This window comes from Pelodiscus sinensis, chromosome 2, assembly GCF_049634645.1.
Source record: "Pelodiscus sinensis isolate JC-2024 chromosome 2, ASM4963464v1, whole genome shotgun sequence".
NCBI classification, from domain to species: Eukaryota; Metazoa; Chordata; order Testudines; family Trionychidae; genus Pelodiscus; species Pelodiscus sinensis.
In genome coordinates this window covers 149,718,038-149,744,484 of record NC_134712.1, presented here as the reverse complement: position 1 = coordinate 149,744,484, position 26,447 = coordinate 149,718,038, and the positions used below count along the sequence as shown (strand labels likewise).

General features: G+C 43.8%; 1 protein-coding gene across 6 annotated transcripts in view; it reads right to left on the bottom strand.

Moving 5' to 3' along the window:
• Positions 1-26,447, bottom strand: part of LOC102455363 (poly(rC)-binding protein 3-like) — a 685,006-nt gene that overhangs the window by 221,546 nt on the left and 437,013 nt on the right. For 3 of the 6 annotated variants that reach the window (XM_075921613.1, XM_075921612.1, XM_075921614.1), the window contains one exon: positions 12,286-12,395. The gene's annotated coding sequence lies outside the window, so the exon portion shown is untranslated. Of the gene's footprint in view, positions 1-891; positions 1,001-1,031; positions 1,136-12,285; positions 12,396-26,447 lie in introns of those variants that run through there. The other 3 variants (XM_075921617.1, XM_075921616.1, XM_075921619.1) reach the window with 3 other exon arrangements.

Genomic DNA, 26,447 nt, shown 5'->3' with positions numbered 1-26,447 from the left:
ATTCCATTGAAGTCAATGGGTCAGATCTTCAGCCTGAACTCAATAGCCATTGGATTCAGCTGTGCTAGTTTGCACAAGCTGCTGAGATGGTTCAGTGTGTCCCTACCTAGGCTGAGGAGCACAGAGCCTTTGCGTGTGCACATGTTTTATTTAAGAAAGGAATTTCAAATTCAAGTAATTATCCTGAAGCTTTCTGACAATATCTTTCCAGATCTACACAGGGGAAAAACCCTCAAAAACTAAAACAGCAACTTCCTCATGTTTTCTGGGGGGGGGGGGGGGGGGGGGGGAGGAGAAGGAAGGATTGTTAATTGCTATTAAAATTATGATGCTTACTTTTCCCTAAAACAATAATTAGCATGTAAGTCTTCATACAGAGTTGTAGTGCTGGATCTTTGGATCTCATGTGTTAACCAAAGATGCTTTACATATTTTATGAATGAAGTTGCTGTTGAATGACTGAACCACTTGTCTATCATTACTCTAAAAGAAATTGACTAGCAGTCCACATGTAGCAGACTAAACTACATTATTTTATCATCTAGTAACAAACAGTATTTATGGAATAGTTCAGAAAAGGACATATTGTTCCAGTCATCTGCAACAGCTGCTGTAGCTATAGATGAATAAAACATTTTGACACTGATTTTAACAATAGAAGAAAATAGTAACCTAACAAGTGGTAAGCACTAGTATCAATGGGAAACATTCCTAGTCTATTTAGCTTTCATTTTATCATCCCTAATTACCTGACAAGGAAACAGACTATTTTATTCTCAAGTATTTTATCACAATTGTAACCCTCAAAGAGCTCTCTTATCATCCTATCAGATTCTGATTTCCCATGCAGAATGAATGTATTGATGCACTTATATTAAATGGTGTACTCACAGCACATTCATTCAGATTCACATGCTAGATTTCTTTCCTTCATAAAAAGGCATCTTTGAAACATGGCTAAAAAGCCAATTCAGAAAAAGTTGTCTTCTGAATATAAAGCTGAATAGCACATACAATCTCAGTATACTCACAGGCATGAATCGGTAACACTCTGCACATTGTTCTGAGCATAATGGGAAATGCCATCTATGCTGGGTGGGGGGAACCTTTTCCCTGATTGGCTGTTCATCCCAAGCTGCCTGGCAAAGGTTTGAAATATGCAATGCAGGGAAGTGATATTCTGTGGCATTCATTCAATTTACCTGTGCCAGACTCCAGGGAGTCATACCATTAAACAACAGCTCCAGTGGGTCAATAAAGTTAACTTAATTAAATTGCTTTCCCTCCCTCATTCCTAACTAGGAAGATTTAGGGCAGAGGGACACAGCTCTTGCTTGGAAAGAAAAGGATGATTTAGTTAATCATCGGATGAAGACAAACAGACATTTTGTCAATAATTACACTCGCCAAGCAAAGTGCTAGTTTAAAATTAAAACAATCATGTATTATGAGAAAAGAGACTATATCTACTAATGACCAGCCATTAATAATTTTTCAAGCACTATATATTAAACCCACTACCGAAAAGCAAGGAGCAGTATCTTCTTGTTACATTTTGTACCCCTTAAAGCAGACATTATAATTGCATAAGTGAACTGTGTACAAAATGTACCATCATGGCTACAAGCACAACCAACACAAGCTCTTAATTTGAGAGAGATTGGTACCTAGTATCTTTTTGGTCATGTGGCTCTTTGTACTTTAAAAGGAAGTTACTTTTAGCAGTCGTTCTATTCTACACTAAGCAGTGCAAGTAGCGAAGCCTAGAGTTGAGGTTGCCAAACCATTCCATTTATAACACTGCACTTTGCTGTAGCTTATAACTTTGCCAAAAACTTTTAACTGTTGAGACTGAAATTTTCCATGCCAGGAGTCTGATTCGGGCAGATCAGTTTTGGAAAGCTTTAGCTAAAACAGTTTAACCATCTCTGAGAATGAGTTTAGGAAAAAACACATTGCTATATCCATGTTAATAAATTATTATAAGTATTTCCATTGAGATACTACAGGACTGCCATGCTTTGGAGCCAGGGTAGCTAGATGTCATACATATGCCTTTTTCTGTCCCTGTGAAAATGCCCTCAAATGTATAAGCTTTAAAAAAAACTCAGTTTGTACATCCTCATTAGAAGCTTCTTAGAGTCTCACCGCTATATTCTCTGGAGATTCTATCTGCACTGGACATGTTCCATTCCCTCTCGTGATGATACTTGCACCATCCCATACACAGCAATTAGGCATGCTCCATCCCAGGACTGCAGGGGCTGAGCAGTAATGTCCCTACAACTGCTCTTAATCACAGCCAGGGCCTGCTGTGGCAACAGGCATAGAAACTGGCAGCAGGGAGACTGTCTGTGCTCTCAATGCTTCCCCTACGCCTGCCTCAGAGCCTCCCAGGCAGAGTGAAGGAAAGGGAGAAGGAAAGAATAGCAGCAGACTTAGGGCATATCTAAATGGAAGATCGATGCTGCCGTGATCGATCTTTTGGAGTTTGATTTAATGAGTCTATTTAAGACTCACTAAATTGAACTCAGAGGGTAGGGGAACCTTTTTTTGGAGGTATCCTGGAAAAGCTATGCCATGTCCAAGGAATGCATCTGCTTTTCCAAAAAAAATTCTTTCACCATCCCTGTAAACCTTGTTTCAAAAGGAAGAAGGGATGGCTCGAAAAAGAAGGTTTTTCCAAAATTTCGTGCTATGTAGACACGCCAAATTTCAGAAAAGTCTCTTTCAAAAGAAAAGTGGAAAAAGATATGCAAATTGCAGTTCACAATTTGTGTCTCTTTTCCTGACTTTCTTTGTAGTGTAGACCTAGCCTTGATTCAATGCTCCCTTTTAGTGTAGACCTGTCCTTAGAGTGTGAGGGTCCATGGTTCCAAATGTCCATTGCTGCCTTGTTTGGCTTTATTCCAAGTCTTTACACTCTGTCGAGTTATTGCTGATCTGGTGCAGCCAGGTTAATCACAGATAACCATGAGCCTGCTGCCAATCTCTAGCTAAGTAGTGTCCCTTCTGATGTCAAGGGGCCTTTATCTCCAAAGTGGGCTTTTTGACCAAAAAGTACCAATTAGCAGTGACTGGTGATGATGTCAGTCCTCTTGAGACCAATTCTTCCTTATACATGCCTATTACTGATAAAATCAAACCATGTTATGCTCATTAGTCACTGCGGGCAATACACCTGAAATTCCGTCAGCCTCCAAATGTCTTGTTTTGCAGTTCCCATATTTCAGATCCATACAAGAGGATTGAAACGACACAGCTTTGTTGAATTCATACTTTTGAATAGAATTTTATCTTTTTTTTGGTGGCAGGGGGCAGAGCAGCTCCAGATGTCAGTACAGGTCCTTCATGGCTGAGGCTTCTAAATGGATTTTCTTAATGCCCATTTGTTGACAATGAACCACTTAGATGAAATCACCAGCTACTTCCACAGTTTGTTCTTCCCCATGGGTGTATTATATCACAGTTTTTGTGCTGACACACTAGATTTTTTGGTTTTGTCCAAGAAAACCTTAGCTTTCAGCCTGAGGTAGCTCTGCTTGAACTATCTAGTGCAGTGCTTCTCAAACTTTAGCAAAATGACAACCTCCCTATTTATATTTCAAAAGTTTCCAGGACTCCCACCCTTTCTCTGAAACCCACCCCCCACTCACTTCAACCCCCTTCCCTCTGTCACTCACTCTCCCACCCCCTCGCAAGAATGGGGCAGGGCATTAGGGTGCAGGTGAAAGCTTCAGCTGAGTGTGTGAGTTGTGGGGTGGGATCAGATGAAAGGTTGGGGGTGATAGAGGGAGCTCTGGGGTGGGGCAGGAGAGAGGGGCAGAAGTTGATCAGCAGAGCCCGTGGATTCCCTGAATGTTCTTCATGGGCCCCCATGGGTCCATGGATCTCACTTTGAGAAATACTGCTCTAGTGGATCTTTAAGGTCATTTGCATCCTGGCCAAAGACGGTGACACCATCTGCATAATCCAGGTCAGTAAACAAAGCTGAACTGACCATTATACCACTATCTGTGGAGATAAGTTCAGAGAGCCAATTCACTGCATGGCAGAGCAGGACTTGAGCCAGGACACATCCCCGCTTCTTCTTAGATCTTCAGTGAAACCTGTCAGATCTATGAGTTCCCCATCACACCCACTCTTAAGACATAATGGACATCTTGCATTAACCTCAGCAGGGTGTCAGGGATGCCAGGGCTTGTGGAGCCTTCTACAGGACAGCACTAACCACAGAATTGAAAGGTGCCTTTACATAGAACATATGCTGCTGTCAAGGGAGGACTGAATTTCTGATGGAGCTCAGACAAAAGACAAAGAGCAAATATAGCATCCCTTGTAGTAAGTATAGCAAGTTTAGAGCAAGTATAGGATCTGACCAACCAGACAAAATGTTGGTGTCATGCTACACTTAAAAACTCCCTGGCTAATCTGAAATGTTAGGGTGTTACGCTCTTGGGTCCAGCAGCATTTTCTTTATGGCAGAGCAAACCTCTTCCAATATAAGTATTTCAACTTAAGTGTTGGTGTCAGGGATTGTACCTACTACTAATACATCTACATCTGGCCAAGGACTCATTTCAGAATGATTAAATGCAGTTTCATACTATTCCTTCCATTTCTGAGAACTTTTTTCTTGGGTTGGCCATGTTTTACCGTTTGCCTTATTCATCAGCATAAACCTTGCACGAGGTCCAGGTTTGGATTGAAGTAACTGAATAGCTTTAAATGCAGGTTGTAATTTTTTAGATTCTACTCCCTTTCCTGCTTCTTTTGCCAAATTCTTAAAATAAATTCCACAATCCACCTTTGCTCTCTCCTGAAAAATTTCTTGTTAATGTTTACATTCAGTGTCAGCATGGGGCCATCTGACCTCAGGTTTCTTTTGCAGAATTTGAAGCATCTTAGCAGGTATCTTGTGAGTGAAACCCTTGGCTTTCAGTTTTGGAATGGCATCTACAGCATCTTAGGCTGCCCAGCCTGATTCTACTTTATATGGCCAAGCACCAAGTGTGCCAACCTTAAGGAAGGAGGCAGCCTAATTAAAATGTAGGAGGGGGAAGAATGGGGGGAGGGAGTACACATACATACCCACTTCATTAAAAGACAGTGATTAAGGTTGCAAAGTCAAGCATTCAGAAGTCAGGAAATGCCACAATAAAGGCTGCCAGTGCAATCAAAGTCAGCCCCTCAGTACAAGATCACATAATATTTTTCCACATTATTTTATGTTCCTCAAAGGTTTTTTTTTAATTAGATGCTCCTGCGTTACAAGCTTCTAGAATCTGTTAAGCTTGCCATAAGTCAAAACAGCCTTCATTGGTAGAGGCCTGTATGGATTCAAAATTTGTATTTGCATCTGTATCGGCAAAAATGAGCCAAGGATATCCATATCCACATCTGCCGATGCAAACACCTGTGAATATAAAGCAGATTTCCACATACTTGCAGAGTTCTAGATACAAAATGTGTATCCGCATCCGCATCCACATTTGTATCTGCAAAAATGAGCTGCGGATATCTGCTGATGCAGATATAAAGTGGATATCTCTGGATTTGCAGGACTGTTCATTGGCAAATTCTACAAAGAAAAGAATTTAAAAAAAAATCAAATGAAGGGTACATTGAAATAAACACATCCAGTCGCACACTAAGAAAACATTTCTAGGTGAGGGAAGCTTGAGTCACAAAGTTTGGAAATATATAAAACCTGGCAGAAAACATCTGTGTTGTTTTCTCAGCCTAAGAACTCTCTTTCAACAACCTGCTCTGTCACTTGGCCCAAAGAAGTGTCTCTCCCACCCGTTAGTCAAAATCCTCCCCAATATCAGTGTTCACATTTCTTTGTTGTACAAAAAGTCCACCCCAGGAGCCATTTAAGGAGAGCAGGGGGAGCTGAAAATCCTGCCCTCTCCCCCAATTCATACAGGAATGTTGCTGGCTGTTCCCCTTCACCAGGGGGCGAGGGGAACGTGCACAGTTTGCTGTATTGCTCACTCTGGCTGGGGAGTGCTAAGGGCAGACAAACCTAGATCTGCCCCAGGTGGAGGACATGGGCCCCTCCCTCGGTGATGCCTGCTGCAGCAGCCATAGAGAGACACTTCTCACCTGGCCCCAGGTTGCTGCAGTGAGAGAGGACTGGGGTTGTCCTTCCTCCCCAAGGCAGCCTGCACACTGAACCCCTCATCCCCAGCTCCACCCCAGAGCAATGACTTAAAAAGAAGCATGTACATTTTCATTTTATTTTCCAAAAAACAAAAATTGAGGTAAGGACCCTGAGCAACACTAGGTAAATCTTCTAGTAAACAAATAAACAAACCAACTAATTTTTGCAGAGTAACTAAATGATTTTTTTCCTCTCCCCGACCCCTCCCCTGCCCTTATTTATTCTTGGATCTGGACTTTTTTAATACTCCTGTCATCTGAAAAAGTGGATTGCGCCCAGGAAAGCTCATGATACCATCTACATGTTTTGTTAGTCTTTAAAGTGCTACTAGACTATTTGTTGTTTTTTAATTTTTTTTAAATGGTTTGGGTCTGTCCAAATGAACTATACTTTTGGCCATCTGCTCATTAAGAAAAGCAATCTCTTTGGAAGTACTACCCTTTAGAAAGTCATTGTAGAGTGACTCCAAATGAGTACTTGGGGCTCATTTGCATTTATGGCCATTCACTGAAGATATTCAGATCTAGGCTGCCTCAGCAGGAGCCTCTAGGAAACCACATGCCTTCAGGAAATCACAACTTACCCTACCTTAGTGACAGAGATGCAGCCATGTTAGTCTGGTCTAGCTGAAACAAAAGACAGGTCTATGCAGCACTTTAAAGACTAACAAAATGGTTTATTAGCTCATCACTTAATGTACCCTACCTTACTAATATGAGCTCCCCTCTGAGTTTGTTTTGCTCTGGCACCTCAGCCCTATCTGGGACAAGCCTTGGACTCAGACGAAGGCTGGGGAACTCAAAACTCAACACTGCACCGAGGAACCTAATTTCTTCAGTTCTAAGATTTTAAGCAGTACAGCATTTGCCTGCTATAGATACACTAGACTGACAGATCCTACTCACAAAACCCTCCCAGGTTCTAATGCTCATTATGAGCTAGGTCTAGAAAGGTGTTGAACATCCACCATTCCTACTGAAAGAAATGGTCCAAAACTTGATGCCCTCACTACATCCAGACTGTATGTAGCCCTCGTTAGGAGAGAACCTTCCTTTAGCAACAGTATGCTTGAGGGAGCACAGAGGCTTTTCTCCCTTTAGCTTCCAAGGGCTGAGTTATATCAAAGCACACGAGAAAAGAGAGAATGTGGACCTGAGTGAGCAGACCGCAGCATCCAGTGGGATAGTGCAGCTTGTGGCCTTGCATGTACTTCATGAAATACCCTCTTGGAGTTACCAGGGCACCGTGTAACTTCGCCCTACTCCCAAAAGGGAACCAGTCCTCACCTAACCCACCTTTTTCACTCAGCTCCTACTTAGACAAAGCTGCCAGTGAAATGAGGTGTTGGTTGCAGATGCTCAGTATCTTTCAGGATAAGGGCCTTTATTTGTGCTCCTTCTCAGCTCAGGCAATGAATGGTTTATCAGATTTAGACAAACACCCCGTGCCACCATCAAATGAATGCCTGTTTATTCAAAACCATACCCCAATTAGCAACTTCTAGAAGAAAGAATGATTAGGATCAGAAATATTTGTCTATATAATTCCACATGTTACCAGAACACAGGTTAACACTTTTAATGCATAGATTTTCTACAGTGCATTCATTTTTCTTCCTTTTCTTTAACACACACTAAAACAGGGGTGGGCAAGATACAGTTGGCAGGCCACATCCTGCCCACCAAGCAGTTTGATCTGGCCCACAGACCACCTTGCTGTGCCCCCACCCTCAGGCCAATACGGGTTTGGGGGAGGGGAAGTGTGCAAAGTCTCCTTCCCCTGCCAGGGGTGCACGGTGCCTAGAGGGAACTGCCAGCTGTTCAAAATGCCTGGTGGTTCCCTCTAGGCGCTGTGCACCCATGGCAGGATGGGGCAGAGGTGTGCACAAAGTCTCCTGCCCCACTAGGGGCACGCAGCACCAAAGGGAACCGCCAGCTTTTCAAAACAGCTGGCAGTTCTCTCTGGGCACTGCGCGCCTCTAGCACGGTGTGGTCAGGGGCTGAGAGATTGTGTGTGCTCCTCTGCCCTGCAAGAGAATGCACAAAGTCTCCTCTCCCCTCATGTCTCCCCCACATCTGGCGCCTATAGGGAACCGCCCCTTCTGCCTATGCCCTGCCCCTTCTGGGGGCAAAGCCGGCCCAAGAACCATTACCAAAATTGGTGAAGTGGCCCCCCTATACAAATTATTGCCCACTCCTGTGGTAAGATGTACTTTTGCTTTATTCCAAGAGAAGCCTGCTCAGATAGTGGTTATAAGCCTAACAAAAATATCAAAGTACTAGTATAAATCCAATTGTGGGGGAAAATCAACACTAGACACATACACTTGATTGACTATATGCCTCACTGAGCACCCTCATATACAAAATGTATTTCTAGGAAATGAAATATGCAATATTGTACATATCATGAAAATCTGGACTATGAATTTTCTGAATCCTCCATAGTTACCAATCATTAACAATATCAAAGCTACCTGAAACCTTGCCTCCTGCCTTCTTACAAAACAAAACAAAACCAAACCTACAATAATTCCTCTGTGTGGCAGGGTATCAAATAGTTATCTCTCTGGACTTGTCCCAACAAAGTTAAAACATTTTATTCATCATATCTTCATTCCTGCTCACCTATCTTCTTCTTTCCCCATTACATATAAAGCCCTCATTTCTCCCAAAATCAAAGTTCGTTCTCCTTTTTTGTTTCTATTTAATGCTAAGCTAAGTTTGTCAAATGACGTTGGGCAATGGGAAGTAACACCCAACCACTAGATCTTTCAGTAGTGGTCATAGCGAAATGTGGACAAACTGCTGCATTTGCATTACAGTTTATATTAACTGTACCTGCGAGGTGTAGCATGACCTCCTCTTCCTCCAACTTTGGTATTGAGCACTTCACAGGAAACAGTCACAAACAGTGTATCTTAGAGACAGGTCTGAGCCGAAATGGATTCAAACGTTCCAAGAGTTTGAGGTGTTGGCTTGGGCCCAGCTTTTCTGATGTTAACATCAAAGTAAAAGTTCTATTGAGATGAACAGTGAAACTGCTACTGTTTCACCTGTATCTGTGAGGTTGTGGTTTAGAAATGAAAAAGCAACATAGAAAGGCACATGTTAAGAGAGATGAAGAACCAGGGAGTGAGACAGATAGTCACTTGTCTGAGGTGAAGTGAGACTTACAAATTTCCCTGCACATTTCTTTCAGCATAATATTTTAGTGATATCATTCTCTCCCTCTCAACGCAAAACAAAGGGGCACTGGTTTACAATGTGGCAATCAGGTTTCCAGCCGAACTGGATAAAAGCTAAAAAAATTTTTTAAAAAGTTTCTTTTGTAAATACAGCCAAAACTGAGAGAAAGTCCCACCATTCTATCTGTGAATGTGAAAGACATAGCTTGTAATAAAATCGTTTAAAGTTTCACAATATAAATGGAATATTTTTTGCCCGCACCTATTTATTGGCATACAAATGGTGCATAATATTCTTTCAATCTAATTTTCTTAGTTCACTACATATGAAATTAAATAGTGTGCATTCTTATGAAGTCTCATTTTCGGGAAAGAAGATGCTAAGCTTAATTAATTATAGCAGGTAAAAACTTTTGCTACTCTAGTAGCTCTATTATATGGCTTCCATTCCATTTATTTTTGTGCATCTTTATTCCAAAAATGTGCAGTTGCAGAAAGTGATAATGTCCTACTATTTCACTGCCTATCAGCACAGTATGATCAAATAGGATTGCCAAAGCTGAGGAAGAGTTTAGCTATGCACTGAGTTTCACAACATCCACAGCATGCTCTCAAGAGGAACATATTCCAACAAGAAGCAAACAACATATCTACTGTTGTTATATGCAGCCACAAAGAGAGATATACTGTAGCCCAGGGTGCAATGTAGTGGTATGAAAATCTTCATTGCTATATAGGTGGAAGAGACTCTAAGGATGGATTTTTTAAAATTATATTTCCTCAGCTGGGAAGCTAGGAGAGTGGTTTGTGTTGTATATCAACAGGAGAGCTGACAGCCATACCAGGCCTGTGGGCAAGGTTGCGGGAGGGGTCTGGCTTCGTGCTCTCAGAATGGGCTGAGCCTCTAGTGCAGGGTTCCCCAACCTATGGGTCAGAACCCAAATATGGGTCACCATTACATTTCAAAAGGGTTGTCAAGTGTCTCTCCAGGTGGCTCTGCCCTCTCTCATCCCCGTTTTTGAATTGCCTTGGGTCACCAAGACTTCCTGAACTGTCAAAATGGGTCCCCACCTAGAAAAGGTTGGGAACTGCTGCTCTAGAGTAAGGGTTGAGGCCGGAGGTAGCCAGCCTTCAGCACCATCCAGAGCATGCCATGTCTCCCCCCGCCACAGCCCTTCGAGCCCCCTGGAGTGTGCTGCTCTGGGGGTGATCTAAGGGTCCAGGATTCCAAGTACTGCCAGCAGCAGCAGTGCCGGGAGCCCATAGCCCCTTAGAATTGTCAGGCCGTGGGGCAGTTGTCACTTCCCCTCCCCCACTGGCGGCCTGTATCTTACAAATGTAGTTTCATATAAATCTAGCTCTTTAATGATGCAGGGGAGAGGGGACTTCAGAAAATTTTGTAAGTTCATCTGAGTTCAGATAAATCCTGAGAAAACAGGATGTTTGTTTGATCCTGAACTGCTAAAAAATTCTGTGGATTCTCTCTCCCTCCTCCAAGCCAACCAGAACTCTTTCCTTTCAACTTTTTATGATCCATCCTTTTTAACACATAACTTTCTCTCTAATGCTACACAGGTCTTCCCATCTCCCACATTCATATTCCCACCAGATTTCTCCCAACTTCCTCTCCTTAAATTCAGTAAAGCCTCCCAAATTTTTGACTCCTTTCCTCAACCATCATATGGCTCCTTATCTTTTTAAGAGAGAACATTGCAGGATCTGTCTCAGTTATGATGCTCTTTGCTAGTCTCTGGGTCCCTGTAAAAAGCTGGTCCTCCAAGGACCTGGTAAGATCTATTCTCTAGTTTACCTGTGACAGAGGCAATGGCATCCCTAAAGCCAGGGCTAAGGGGAAAAGGAGGTGGCAGAGTCCCAAATTGTAGAGGGCTTGTCTTCATGTTTTTGCACTACTTTGCCTGTGGAAGCAGGGACCATCTTTTGCTGTATGTTTGTACAGGGCTTAACACAGTGGGGCTCTGGTCCATGATTAAGACTCCTATGTGCTACCATAATTCAGATAGTTGTTATTGAAACTAGCTGTAGTAATATAAACTCTTTTATGCTGCTATAACTTCATTCACACTAGGGCATTGCAGCAATTTAACTAGATTTTTCCTCTGGATTTAGTTAGATTGATGAGGAAACTAAATGCAGAACAGCCCGAGGGCTAGGTAAGGTAGCTGTGTCAGGGCTGTTCAGGTGTGAAGACAGCTGAAGACATGACACTACCGATATCACTAGCCAATGAAAAGAAGAACAAGATGGGCTCTTGACTGGACCATCAAATGATGCTCAGAACACTGCAACTGGGGTTGAATCTCAGGTCTAATGCTCTGCAGAAAGAGAGGCAATTCAGCATCATAAATAATCCCAAAGAGGAAAGAACCCTTGAGGGTCTTGGTAAAAAATTATTATTGTTTTCTTTTCTATAATGAACTGATTCTTCAGTGTTCAAATTTTGTGACTTTGAGGGGCTTTTTGTAAAAGGAGGACAGCTTATTCTGGGACACTCTGACTTAGGAAAGTATCTCTTTGTGGGGTCACTGTGGCTGAAGTTTGAACAAGATTTAGGATCCCATGGCCAAAAAAGATCACTAAGAAGGATGCTTTATTGACCTACCTATACTGTAATTACATTTGATATATAAATGCGCATGGATATGTCCAGGATCATGGTTATTGTTCCATTGAAAAACTGACATTTCAATTTTTTGTTTTTAAAGTTTTTCTCTAAATGAACAATTCGATTAAATCAACATGAATTCATAAAAGGATTTGGTGTTGCTGTCGGGCCTGAATTTTTCACTGAAACAAAGTTTTGGTTGAAAAATTTCACCCAGCTCTACCCATGATGGCAGTCAGAGCCACAGAAAAGAGAAAAAGTTGAAAAAAGGAGGAAGAGAAAGAAAAATAAGTAAGAAAAAGGACTTACTTGTGAGAAGACCCAGTGATGTGTAAGAAACTGCTGTCTGTCCTTCCTTGCAGCAACTACCCGTTCACTCACTTAAGGCAGAAATCTTTTGAAGTTGTAATTAATTACGTCTGAAAAGAAGATACAAGGGCTTAGACATTTTTTCAGCCATCAAATACTGCAATTAATTAAACAACACTAAGGTAATTTGTTATCTAAAGTCAAGTGATATCACAAGAGACATTTCTATTACTCTGTGAAACATATATAATGTTTCTAGCCCACATTCAGTGATAAACTACATGTCAGAGGGTGCCCACAATCCCTGTACCCACCAGTGTGCTTGGAATACAGTCTCAGAAGTGCACAGCACTGGCTAGATTGGCGGTATGGTCAGGATAGCTAAGAGGTGTGGAGGCTTCTACGATGTCCTATGAAGCTATTCTAACTTGGTAGAGAGGACAAAATGATAGAGACTCCCAGCTTCCACTTCTGTTTGGTTTATAGGCAAGTTCCTTGTAGGTTAGGTTAATTACTGCCCTCTTTGGATAGACATCATATGACCTTGAAGCTATTTGCAAGAGGATTTTCCTGCAGTACTTTGCCCTTTTCCTTTAACTGGGTCATCACACACACACCACTCACTGCCCTGACCATCGGTTGGCAGAATTGGGGCGCCCGTCAACCTCCTCCAGGTTGCCCGCTGCAAGGGATTCCAGTCTCAGCAGTTGAAGTCTCGGGTGTATAACACACACACACACACACACACACACACACACACCCTGCCCTGACCGTCGGCTGACAACATGTTTCTGTGTATTACCATTTCTGATGTCTGACTTGTCTCCCTTTATCCTTTGCCACAGAGACTGTCTGGTTTGACCAATATGCATGGTAGAGGGGCATTGCTGGCACTTTATGGCATATATCACGTTAGTGCATGTGCAGGTGTATGAGCCCCTGATGTTGTGGCGTATGTGGTTAGGTTCTGTGTGGTGTCACTAGTATAGATATGTAGACAGAGTTGGCAATGGGATTTATTGCAGGGGTAGATTCCTGGGTCAGTGTGTCTGAGGTGTGATGTGTGGCTGCTGGAAAGAATTTGCTTCAGGTTAGGGGGTTGTCTAGGCAAGGACTGGCTTGTTTCCCACTTGTGAGAGTGAGGGATCACAGGGGAACATTTTAACCTGCCTGGGTACTCATTAATGCAGTGGTCTCCAACCTTTTTAAACACAAGATCATTTTTTCCATGTAAGTGCAATGTAAGATTTACCTCAAATCCAAATACCCTTGCCCGGCTTCCTTCCTGCCCCTTCTTTGAGGCCCTGTCTCTGCTCCATCCCTTCTCTGAGGCCTCGCCCTGTTCACTCCATCCTCCTTCTTCCCCCATCCTCACTCACTTTCACCAGGCTGGGGTAGGGGATTGGGATGCAGCCTCTGATCTTGGGCCAAGGGGTTCAGATTGGGGGGGGGGAGGTGGGAGGGCCCTCCAGGCTTAGCCCAGGATGGGGGATTGGGGTCCAGGAGGAGTTTCAAGGTGCAAGCTCTGGGAAGGAGTTGGGATGCAGGGGGACTCACGTCTGGGGCAGGAGGTTGGATGTAGGAGGAGGTTCAGGGTTGGGACAGGGATTCAGGAAGCAGGTTCTGGCTAGGCACCATTCAACTGAGATGGCTTCCGTGTGGTGGAGCAGTTGGGTTAAGGTAGCTTACTTCTGCCCTGGCCCGGCACCACTCCTGAAAGCAGCTGGCATGTACAGCAATGGCTCCATGGCACCATATGCTGCCCCTCATCTACAAGCACTGAGCCCACAGCTTCTACTGGCCACGGTTCCCTGTTATTGATCAATGGGAGTTGCAGGCGCGGTGTCTGCAGACAAGAACAGCATGTGGAGACCCCCGCTCTGCCTTTCTCAGGGGCTGCAAGGACATGCCAGCCACTTCCAGGAGCAGCAATTACCAAAGGGATAATTAGTCCAGTACAGGTTTGGCATTTTAGAACTCGCTACCCAAAGAATTACATTTACGTGTAAGAGAGAAATGAAAATTATGAAATGCACAGACCAGTCAAAAAACAAAAATAGTACAATTTGCAAGCAGTAAAAGTAGTAACAACAACAGCCCACATGTGTGTTGGGTCAGGAGATGGGAGTGAAGGACAGTGTGTGTGTCTGAGAATGACAGAGACCCACACAGTTTGTGAGAGTGGCAGATATTTTCATTGCCAAGTTCCCTCCAGCCCCTTCTTCTCTTTGTGGAAATAGGGTACAGAAGTGGAGGGAGGAGGGACACCCTGACATCAGTGCCCTCCTCTTCCCCTTCCCACACCCTGCACAGCAAGCAGGAGGCTCCCAGGGGAGGCAGCTCCCAAGCAGAGGGCAGAAGCAGCATGACAGTGGGTGAAGGGGGCAACTGAAGTGACAGTACCTGGCCAATCCAGTCAGGATCACCTGTCAGAGGCTCCAAGATCTACCAGTAGATCCCAATCTACTGGTTGGTGACCACTGCATTAATGGATTTAAAAGTAGCCCTTCTTCTACAAAGAAATTTCACAAGCCAATTACAGAGAGAGAGTGTAGAATTGACCTTCATATGCAAATTTGACACTATTTCCCTGGGCTTGAACAAAGACATTAACTGGATGTGGCATTATAAAGTCAGCTTTCCCTGTATTTAGCACCTCATTTACATGAAAAGCTAAGTATGGGACACTTCCAGCCCATTCAATTAGCTTCATTAGCACCAGTACTACAGTTGTCAGGTACCTTTTTTCCCCCCCTTCCCTTCATTTTCTGTTATAAATTCTGGGTTCTCATTACAGGCAGTCCCCGGGTTACGTACAAGATAGGGACTGTAGGTTTGTTCTTAAGTTGAATCTGTATGTAAGTCGGAACTGGCGTCCAGATTCAGCCGCTGCTGAAACTGACCAGCGGCTGACTACAGGAAGCCCGAGGCAGAGTTGCTCTGCCCTGGGCTTCCTGGAATCAGCCGCTGATCAGTTTCAACAGGCTGAATCTGGATGCCAGTTCCGACTTACATACAGATTCAACTTAAGAACCCCAGGCGTCCCCAAGTCAGCTGCTGCTGAAACTGATCAGCGGCTGATTCCAGGAAGCCCGGGGCAGAGCAACTCTGCCTCGGGCTTCCTGTAGTCAGCCGCTAGTCAGTTTCAGCAGCGGCTGACTTGGGGACGCCTGGGGCAGAGCAGCTGGGGTGCTGCCGGGTTGGTCCAGTAGCGCCCAGAGCGGCGCTGTGGGACCAACCGGCAGCGCCCCAACTGCTCTACCACAGGCGTCTGGAGAAAAGGCTGGTCTGCTTGGGGGGGGGGGGCGCACTAGCTGCGCCCCCCCCAGCAGACCAGGGAGACGCAGGCGGTGGGACCGAGACGCGCCGCGGTCCCGCCGCCCGAATCCTCTGCGGCTTTGCTCCCCGTCTCCCTGGTCTGCTGGGGGGAGTCCCCCCCAGCAGACCAGGGAGACGGGGAGCAAAGCCACGGAGCACGCGGGCAGCGGGACAGCCCAGACGTGCCACGTCTGTCCCGCTGCCAGTGTCCTCGGCAGCTTTGCTCCCCGCAGCAGACCAGGGAGACGCGGAGCAGCTTTTCTCGCCCCGGAGGACGCGGGTGGCGGGATCGCAGTGCATCTGGGCATCCCTCCGCTCCGGAGCGAGAAAAGCCCCGTTCGTAACTGCGGATCCGACATAAGTCGGATCCGCGTAACTCGGGGACTGCCTGTATTTCCATATCAGCTTCCAGCTCATCTGATGATGTGGGTTTTGCCCACGAAAGCTCATGATATTATATACATATTTTTGTTAGTCTTTAAAGTGCCACAGGCCTGCTCATTGATTTTAAAGCTACTGGCTAACACGGCTACCCCTCTGAGAATGATTCTTCTGTGTGTTTTATCTATAGCCGCTGCCACTGTGGCTTTCAGGATCTCTCCTTCCAAACTCAGGGAATGCCTGCGTTAGGTAGGGAGGAAAATGAAGAGGATTCAGGGTAACATGTACAGTGACTTCCTGAAAGTCAGTGCTACCTCAGACCACATACACAGGGCCTAGAGGAAGAACACAGCAAACAGACCCAAGAAGGAAAGAATGGAGAGGAGAAAGGACCAGGAGTCCCAACAGGAAAAAGAAGAGGGAGATGTACAAGGATGCAATGGGGCATCTTGGGAACCTCGGGCAGCAAAGTCTGGTGGACCTGCAGGTTCAACAGTCATATGCTCGCCTCCGTCAGCAGCCCATTCAGAATTCATTATCAGGACCTCCATATAATGCTCCTTGCTGCACAACCCCTGTCACTCGAAAGGACATTAAAATCAACCACAGCTTCACAAACACTGCCCTGTGAAAGCCACAGATAGTGTATGTGTAGCTGAAATGGACATGGAAATTCTTTCCCCTTCAAAAGTTCTGTTTTTTGGTAATTTATTAAGTTGTTAATGTAGCTTTTTAAAAGATCACACAAGTGGTTTTTTTTTAACTGATTTTGTTACAGAATAAAATTCTATTGTTTGGAACATAGTTTAGCTTTCTTAGTTTATAATATATGCTGCCAAGTCTTCATATATGCTGAAAGCAACTAATTAGTTGGTTCCACAGAATCACACAATTCATAGGATCATTCACAAATGAATTTTGTAGGTGCACTGACAGTGCTGTAGTCCTACATTTACAGCAATCACCACTCGATTGTTTCCAGGCCGCAAAAGAGGAGAGTCAGGTACAGTACCATATACCACCACATGTTACTCTGTGTCATTGTAAAATGGCCTTCAAACCCTCTGTGAGCTGTATAGTTCTGGGTCAAGCTTTTCTAATAGCCCTTGTATCTGGTTGTTCAAATTCAGCAGACAGCTGCTTCAACTTTGCCTCAGTGGAAACATTTCCCTCTTTGCTACACAAAGGATGCCACAAGCAGCTACAATTACTGAAATATTTTTCTCACTGAGGCTCAATCTTGTGAGTAAAATATGCCAACAGCCCTTCCAATGCTCACAACCACATTGAGCTGTCATTCTGTGCCATGGCTGGGGTCAATATGTCCATCTCTCGAGGGCCTGCTGGGGCTGGAGCCATGCCATGCAACTCCACTTCCCCACACATACACCTAGAGGAGCTGCAGGGGCCAGCCATGCATCCCTGCCGACTCCGGAGGAGCTACCAGGGCCACGCTGCGCAGTATTGATGTCAAATATCGATTAATTTACTAGTTGAGGAATTTCCATCGACTACTCAATACGCACGTCCTCATTCCTCCTTTGAAATGTACACAAAACAACAGCTGGGGCTCTTGTACATTTCAAAGCTGGAACTCCACATGCAGCCCGGGGCCAGCGAGAAGTCCCACTGACTCCAGGCTGCATGCAGGCATGCCAGCTTTGAAATGTACATGAATCCCCAGCGGGGATCCTCTGCGTGGCATTTCCATGGAACCCGGGATCTGCTGGAGACTCCCCAGCTGACTCCAGCTGGTTCTGCAGAAATGCCGCATGGAGCCCAGGGTCAGCTAGGGGGTCCCCGCCTGAATCCTGGCTCCACACATTTCTGCCCATTTGAAACACCACCACAGAGTTTCAAAGCAGCAGCACCACACAGTGCCTGTAAGCTGGGCTCCATGTGGCACTGTCGCTTTGAAGTACCCCCTCTCTCTCCCCCTTTGCTCCCTCTATCTGATATAGAGGGCAGGTGGTGGTGGGGAAGCGAATAATCGACTAGTCCTACATCCTAACAGCCTCCCCCCCCCCCCCCGAGCCTGCTGGGGCCAGAACTGGGGCTGTGAAGCCCCTCCCTGGCCCCACAGGGACTGATGGGGCCAGCCCACACAGTCCCTTCCCTGCCAGGAGACCTGCTGGGTCAGGGCCACACAGCCCCCACCCCCAAACCACCATGGGTCTGCTGGGACCAGCCTGTGCAACTTCCCCCCCCCCCCATTTCCCCAAGGGCCAGCTGGGGCTGGGAGGACACAGGCTAGGCAGCCCTGCCCTTTGCAGTGGAACCAAGAGGGGTGGCAGCTGCAGCACAATCCCTCTCTCGCCTCACCTTCCCTCCCCCTTCTCCCCCCCCACACTGAGGACTTGCTGGGACTAGGCTTTGGCCATGCAATCCCTTCCCCTACAACTCCTGGGAAGGCTGCTTGGGCTTGCCCTGGAAGATCCTCATTTCCCTCAGGGTCCAGATGCGGCTGGGAGGACACAGGCTATGCTGGGCTACACAGCCCCACCTCCACCCAGGGGCTGAGTGGGGTGGTAACTGCAGCACTGTCCTTGCCACTGCAGGCAGCCCCTGTGAGCTCCCCAAACCTCCCCACCCCCTACCCTGACTCCTGCAACCCCAATCACTGCCCTGACTACTGTGCCCCCCCCCCCCCCCCACTGCCAGCCCCCTGTCCTTAAGGACCCAAGCAATGCAAGGTAAGTCTTCACACACACACACACACACACACACACACACACATATAAGGGCCTGATCCAGTGCCAATTGACTTTAATAAAAAGCCTCCATTAACTTCTGCAGGCTTTGAATCGGACCCTTGGTAAAAATACTGTTTTACCAGACTCCAGCAGGAGCCATGTACTCCAAATCACTAAGATTCCTGTCAGTAGTATCCTCCCTCCCCTTTTTCTCCTTGGAATCAACTTAAAATTGCTTTCAAGTCTGATCATTACATATAACTCTCTTTGTTGAAGAAGGGTTCTTTAATAACTAGAGGTATGGGTGGTTTTTTTTCAATATTACATTGCTACTGCAAGCAACTTCTAGAAGGGACATGCAAAATTTCAAGTCAACATTCACCATTTTTCACTTCCTACTCTTCTTCTTAAACTTGCCCTCTTAGGGTACGGCTAGACTGTGGCGGGGGGGAGGGCCCGAAAAAACTCCGCCGCATCCAGGGAATGCGTCTGTTCTTCCTTTTTTTTTTTTTTTTTTTTTTGCGGAAGAGCAAACGCAATCTTTCAGAAGCCCCTGGATTCCTCGTCCCATGAGGAAGAAGGGGGCTTTCAAAAGAGGGTTTTTTCCTGAAATTTGGCCCAGTGTAGATGGGCCAAATTTCGGAAAAGCCTCTTTTGACAAAAGTATCAGAAAAAGATACGCAAAATGTGAAGTGCATTTTGCATATCTTTTTCCAATAGATCCTCGCTGTCTAGCCGTACCCTTATTCTTAACTATTGCAGCACATATGGTAGGTATGGACACACCGTGACCTGAGACCTCTGTAACATCAAAAGCTAAGGAATGTTGAGAGTTTTAAGATGTCTTAAACATCTATTATTTTCTCTAAGTTTTTAGGGGAACATTCGCATAAAGAACTGATAGAACAGTATGTTATATGCTGAACTATTACACAGTATTATGTAAATATGTTCACACATTTTTAAAAGCATGTCTTGTGTAAATATTTAAGAATACTTAGGTTGTTAACATGATAGGCTGCAAGAATTCTAACCTCTGCAACAATTTTATTTGTAATTATAACTTGTTTAACCGCTATTTTATGTATCTCACGTCTCATATTTTGAAAGAGTGAGTTTATGGAAATATATATTATTTCAACTCCATTGCATAGCAGTGCTGCTAGGGTTATAGGCTCTGTAACTGTCCTATTTTATAGATCTCAGCCATTAAGATCTTATCTTTTAGGCATAGAGATTTGCTTCAGCCTGCATTTTTGGATTAAAGAATCTTAGCCCAACTGATATTTTTGGTACAGTTTCTTTAAAAAACAGACTGTTTTTGGAGTTTTGTAAATGCAAAAAAGATTAGTTAAGTGTTTTATGTACTCATGTAAAAAGCAAGGTTTAAAAAGAAAAACATAGAGCCCAATTCTCATTTACACAAAATCCTTTTTACACAACTCAATCAGCATAAAGAGGCCTTGATTGGAAATAAATGATGTTCATGCCCACTGAAAGGATCCACTTGACAGTCAGAGCAGTGTAAAAAGGCCATTAATGTAAGTGAGACTTAGTCCTTAACTGTTTTCATATTATTTGACTATTACGTAGATTGGTGAAGAGGAGTGATTAGTTTTTAAAACAGTATCTTAGCATTAATTTTTGCCCTTGGATCCTGATGTGCTCCTGAGTTTGAGTTAAAAGATGCAATAAGAGTACATCCACACTCAGGCTATGTCTAGACTACAAGCCTCCTTTGAAAGAGGCTTTTTTGAAAGAATCTTTCAAAAAAGCTTCTTTCGAAAGAGATCATCTAGACAGCAAGCAGTATTTTCGAAAGAGAGCACCCACGCAATCTGGATGCTCTCTTTCGAAAAAGCACTGTTTGTGTTCAATAATGCCTTTTTTTGAAAGAGCACTTTCAAAAAAAGGCATTATTCCTCGTAAAATGAGGTTTTCCACAATTGGAAAAACTGCCACGTTCTTTAGATTTAATTTCAAAAGAACATGTCAGCAGTCTAGACACAGGTGAAGTTTTTTCGAAAAAAGGTAACTTTTTCAAAAAACAAAACAACAACAACAAACAAACCCTGTTGTCTAGACACACCCTCAGATTTTGACACTTAACAACAGACCTTTAGTTATTTGCCAAATCCTGTCCCTTAGACAGAAGATGTAAATTAATTATTAATGCCGCAGAGTGACTATTTATCTGTCCAGTATGGACACTGAGGGTCCTAATGAACCTGATTGTGGGTAGCTCCCAGATCCTCATGTGAGAAACTCATTCCCTGATCCTTCAGCTGAATCCCTTGATGGCTGTCTATAGGCATTATCAGAACACCTGTCTATTTGGGTCAGCACATCTTTGATTCTCATTTTCAGTAACTCTTTATTATGTTTATTTTTACTTTAAAAAAAGTCAGAGCAGCTATTGCCTGGCCCAGTTTGTACCAGTTTTATTAGTTCATAGTTTAATGACAGATATAGGATTCTGTCCTTCTGAGCTCTCTGACCCTGGTCCTTTAAAGTACTTAAGCATATGCTTATATTTAAGATTTAATGTATATTTTAGTGGACATATAGTCAATGGGATGACTTGTTCTTAAAATGAAGCACAGTTTGAATTGCTTTCCTGGATCAGTGCCAGAGTGGTCAGTACCTTAAAAATGTTTTGAATTTTCAGATTATATATATTTGATTGCATTTGGATTTGACTGGAATGGAAATATGGGTTCAATTGGCTAGGGAAAAAAAAGTGTACTTAGTTTTTATTGGTTGTTTATTTTGTTTTAAATAATAATGTGTGTGTATGTGTGTTTTCCTTTTCTTTTTATGTATACATTCTCCGATTTAAAGTAATTAGCTATTAGTACAATGTAAGCAGTAATTTTTTTCCAGAAGTTTGTATGTGTTTATTGCTATTCTTGTTAACATGATTGGTTTAGTTATTTATTGACTTAGTTTTTTTCTATTGATTTTCTGTGAATAAATGATGCACCACTGAGCCACCATAGATGAAGTTTAAAACTAATCTGTCTGTATATATTTTTATTCTCCATTTGAGTATAACAGAGAAAACACATCTTTATTAAAAAAAATAAGTATAGATCCCCAATTTTCTGTCCAGCCCACCTCTAGGAAGGGCACCCCTGTATAAAAGCATAGTATTTAAATGTCAGAAATAGTGGTTCACTTGTGGTATTATAGTTATTCTGTCAGCACTTCCTTTAGAGACACCTGTTTTTAAATTCTTTCATAACTAGGTTTTAACTATTCTCAAAATTCTGAAATTTGTCATGCGAGTTCTTACCCAGAAGCAAACTAAATAGACAAGAGAGACATAGGGTGGGGGAAAGGAGCATAGCTACCCAAAAAGACGATAGCTTTTCTCCTGATGAAACCCTAAATAAATATGAAGATAAAAGTCTTAAGGAGATAAAGGTAAGAACTTTAGGCAGGTCACTAATTATACAGACATGTAAAATATGTGACCAGACTGTTTGCTAAAAGTTAGTTCCTAATCTGTTCAGAACTAGGCAGAACTTTTTAGTATGTTATTAAAGCATTTTATTGAATATAGGCTTTAAACTCACAAGAAGCATCAAATAGGAGCAGTTGACTGTGTGCTAGAAATATCAAGCTCTTTACCTAATCGCTGTCACACTCAAATGAAGAAAATTTGCAAAACTGGGTCAAATGAATAAGAGGCTGCTACAGACTCTAAGCAGCCTTGCTTACTCACTCAGAAAAATTATCCTTTTATTGAAACATTCAAACAAATGTGACATTTTCACATATTTTATGCTGTGTATATAAGTGGGAACCAGTCTACTTCCCCTCTTCTCCATAATTATAATAATTGTTGAGATTAATATTGTTAAACTGCTTCTCCTTTGTGGTTGAAAATATTATCTCTTCTATCCACAGAATGACAGTGTGCTGGGATTTTTGAAGGGAATTCACACTGAATTGACTCTGGGTGCCCACGGCCATTGTCTACATGAAAAATTGCACTGGTTTAATTTAAATTAGTTAAACTGATATAAACCCCCATGCAGACAGAATGAGTTTCAGAATGGCTTATTCTGATTAAACTTAAACGTCTGCTTAAAGTCTTGTTTATATGGGGAATTGCCTGGAATAGTTAATGAACTTCAAATCATACTTTCTTTATTCTAGAATAACTCTCTTATGTAGACAAGCCCTAATCAATTTAAATCTAAGTTGAAATAAACCTGGTTTAAACAGAAAAAGTTTCCACTCAGACTTATGTACTGGTGTAACTAAGGGCACATCTACACTGCAGAGCAAAAGTCGATTTATGCTACACAACTTCAGCTACATCAATTGTGCAGATGAAGTTGAAGTAGCTTAATTTGGCTTTTGGCGCTGTCTTCACAGCAGGAAGTCAGAGGAAGAACATTCTTCTCTTGACTTCCCTTACTCCTTGTGCAATGAGGGTTACAGGAGTTGGAGTACGAACTCCTCCAGCTCACCATTATTTCGAAAGAATGGTTTACTGTATAGAAGTGCTCTTTGTTATTTCCGAAATAATGTCAGTTATTCCAAAATAATGCCCTTGTGTAGACATAGCCTAAGACTATATCTAAATAGAAATATTACAGCAGCATTGCTATTGCTATGCCAAAGCACAGACACTTGCTAAAAGAATGGGAAAGGTTCCTGCATTGCTGTAGTAAATCCATCTCTCTGAGCTGTTGGTAGGTCAATGGAAGAATTCTTCTGTTGACCTAGCAGTGTCCACACTGGAGAATAGGTCAGCTTACTTACATCACATAGGACTTGACATTTTTCACTGTCCTAAGCACTGTAGTCAGCCAACTTACCTCTGTAAGATTGACCAGCTCTTTATCAGTTTCAAATCACACTTTTAGTTAAACCAGTGCAGTTCTCTCATGCAGGCCAGGTCTACACTACAAAGTATTGCTGGCTTTGCTATGTCAGTTAAAGGTATGAAAAAAATCTATTCCTCTTACTAAAACAGCTATGCATGCAAGCCCCTCCTCCGGGCCTCTGGGTAAGAAGGGATTTTAAAAGGATTTTGCTTTAAAGGAAGAGGATATTAATGGAAACAAGTAACTACTAAGCCAACAGGTAAGGGCACACTATCTATTGGTTCAGAGGATAGAAGGGCCCTGCTTCGGATTCTATCGCAGACCAAAGGCGGTTGAGGGGATAACTGGGAGCAGATGGATCACACACAGGCCTGCCAACTGGGGGCAGGGAGGGAGGAAGAGAAGGCAGCCCTTTAAATTGCCACTGGAGCTCTGCTCTGGATGGCTCTCGGGGCTGCGAAGGGGGCATGATGGTCAAGCAGCACTGAGGGCTAGCTGCCCAAGCCCTGTCCCTTCTGCCTGAGGCTATTAGGTCCCCTGAGCATATAATGCTATATATAGATGAAGCTTATGGCATGAGATGGGGAGGGGGGCATGTATGGTCTAACAGGCACATTGTTAGATCTACAATGTTAAATCTACAATGGAGCATCCATAGGGATATCACTTGAAGAAAAACTGGGTCAGTAGGCAACAAAAAGGCAGATGAAATTAAATGTTGATAAATATAAAGTAATGCAGATTGGAAAACATAATCCCAACTATACAGACAAAATGTTGGGGTCTATATTAGCTTTTGCTACTCAAGAAAGAATGGTAGAAACCATTAGGAAATGGAGAGATAAGAAGACAGTAAATATCATAGGGTATGTCTACACTACCACCCTAGTTCGAACTAGGGTGGTAATGTAGGCACCCGGAGTTGCAAATGAAGCCCGGGATTTGAATTTCCCGGGCTTCATTTGCATAAAGCCTGGCGCCGCCATTTTTAAATGTCCGCTAGTGCGGACTCCGTGCCGCGCGGCTACACGCGGCACGGACTAGGTAGTTCGGACTAGGAAGCTTAGTCCGAACTACCTAGTCCGTGCCGCGTGTAGCCGCGCGGCACGGAGTCCGCACTAGCGGACATTTAAAAATGGCGGCGCCCGGCTTTATGCAAATGAAGCCCGGGAAATTCAAATCCCGGGCTTCATTTGCAACTCCGGTTGCCTACATTACCACCCTAGTTCAAACTAGGGTGGTAGTGTAGACATACCCAAAGTGCCACTACATAAATAACCCCACATTTGAAATACTACATGCAGATCTGGTCACCCCATCTCAAAAAGTATTAGAATTGAAAAAGATACAGAAAAGGGCAATACAAATGTTACAAGGCATGGAATAGCTTTCATATGAGAATAGATTAGAAAGACTGTGACCACTCATCGTAAAAAAGAGAGGACCATAGGGGAATATAATAGAAGGCTAAAATTCAAGACTCGTGTGGAGAAAATGAATATTTACCCCTTCACATAACACATGAACCAGAGGTTCCCCAATGAAATTAATAAAACAGGGTCAAAACAAAGAAAAGCCACAACACAGTCATCCTGTAGAACTCACTGCCAGGGCATGTTGCAAAGACCAAAAAGTATAACTGGGTTAAAATTAAATAAGTTCATGGAGGATAGGTCAATAAATGGCTATCAGCAAAACTGGTCAGGGATGCATCCCATGCTCTGGGTGTCCTTAATCCTCTGCCAGAAGCTGGGAGTGGGTGACAAAGGATGAATCACTTCATGATTGCCTTTTCTGTTCATTCCCTTTGAAGCATTCCTCTTGGATGATTTAGTTAGGGTTGGTCCTGCTTTGGGCAGGGGGCTGGACTTGATGACCTCCTGAGGTCTCTTCCAGCCCTACGGTTCTATGATTGTATGAAGCAGATAGCATTGTCTAGATGGACCATTGGTGGGCTAGACACACTATTGGTCTGATCAAATATTTCCATTCTTATGTCCAGGGCTCACCGATCCGCGGTGAGCCCTGCTCGCCAGCAGCGCTGTCCGGCGATCTGTGTGTGCACAGATCGTTCTGTGCATGCGCAGATCACCCGAACCCGGCTCTTCCGGGTTGCAATCTACTTGCCACGGGCGAGTAGATTGTATTATTTGTCGAGCCCTGCTTATGTCCTTATGAGGTTCCAGATCCTGGAGTATACCACATACTGACTAACTCCCTAGAAAGATTACCAAATCTATAAATTTAAGAACCATTCCAAAAGCCTCTTACAACAGACTTAGACTTACTCACAAGATAACCTCTGAACTGCCATACTCACTTAAGCACCATTAAAGCATAAGGATCCTCTCATATCCCACCTCACTGCTCCCAAAACCATTTGTAAACAGTGTTCTATTCCTGCAACTGACCGATGTACTTGTGCATAGAAATGACTCCCTCAGGTGCATAAGCACCTCTTCCCTTTCCTCACATGTGAGGGAAAAATAGATTTCATATTTCGGTCATGGCTCTGTCACGCACCTCAGCACAATCCACAGATCTCACAAACAGACCCCTGCTACACACAGCTAACTATGTGCCTCCATGTAGTGAGGTGGAGTGGCCTCCCTCCAGATTTGTGAGTGAGGGACTATTACTCTCCTGGTGGATAGAGCTGAACCCACCTCACCCCCCTCACTGGAAGCAGGGCAGGAGAGCTCTGCAGATCACTTGAGCGGGTGCCAGAGAAGAAGTCGCCTTCGCTCTGCTATGGAACTAAACCTGTGCTATGCAGTGCCTTGCCCCCAGACTGGATTGATCCTGGGGAGGAGCTGAGGGAACTGCCATCTGCTTTGTACCCAGAGGAGACAGAAGACCTGTGGACTCAGCCTTCCCTGCTCAGACCATGGTAGAAAGTATCCCAGGGAAACCAGACTGTAGTCCAGTT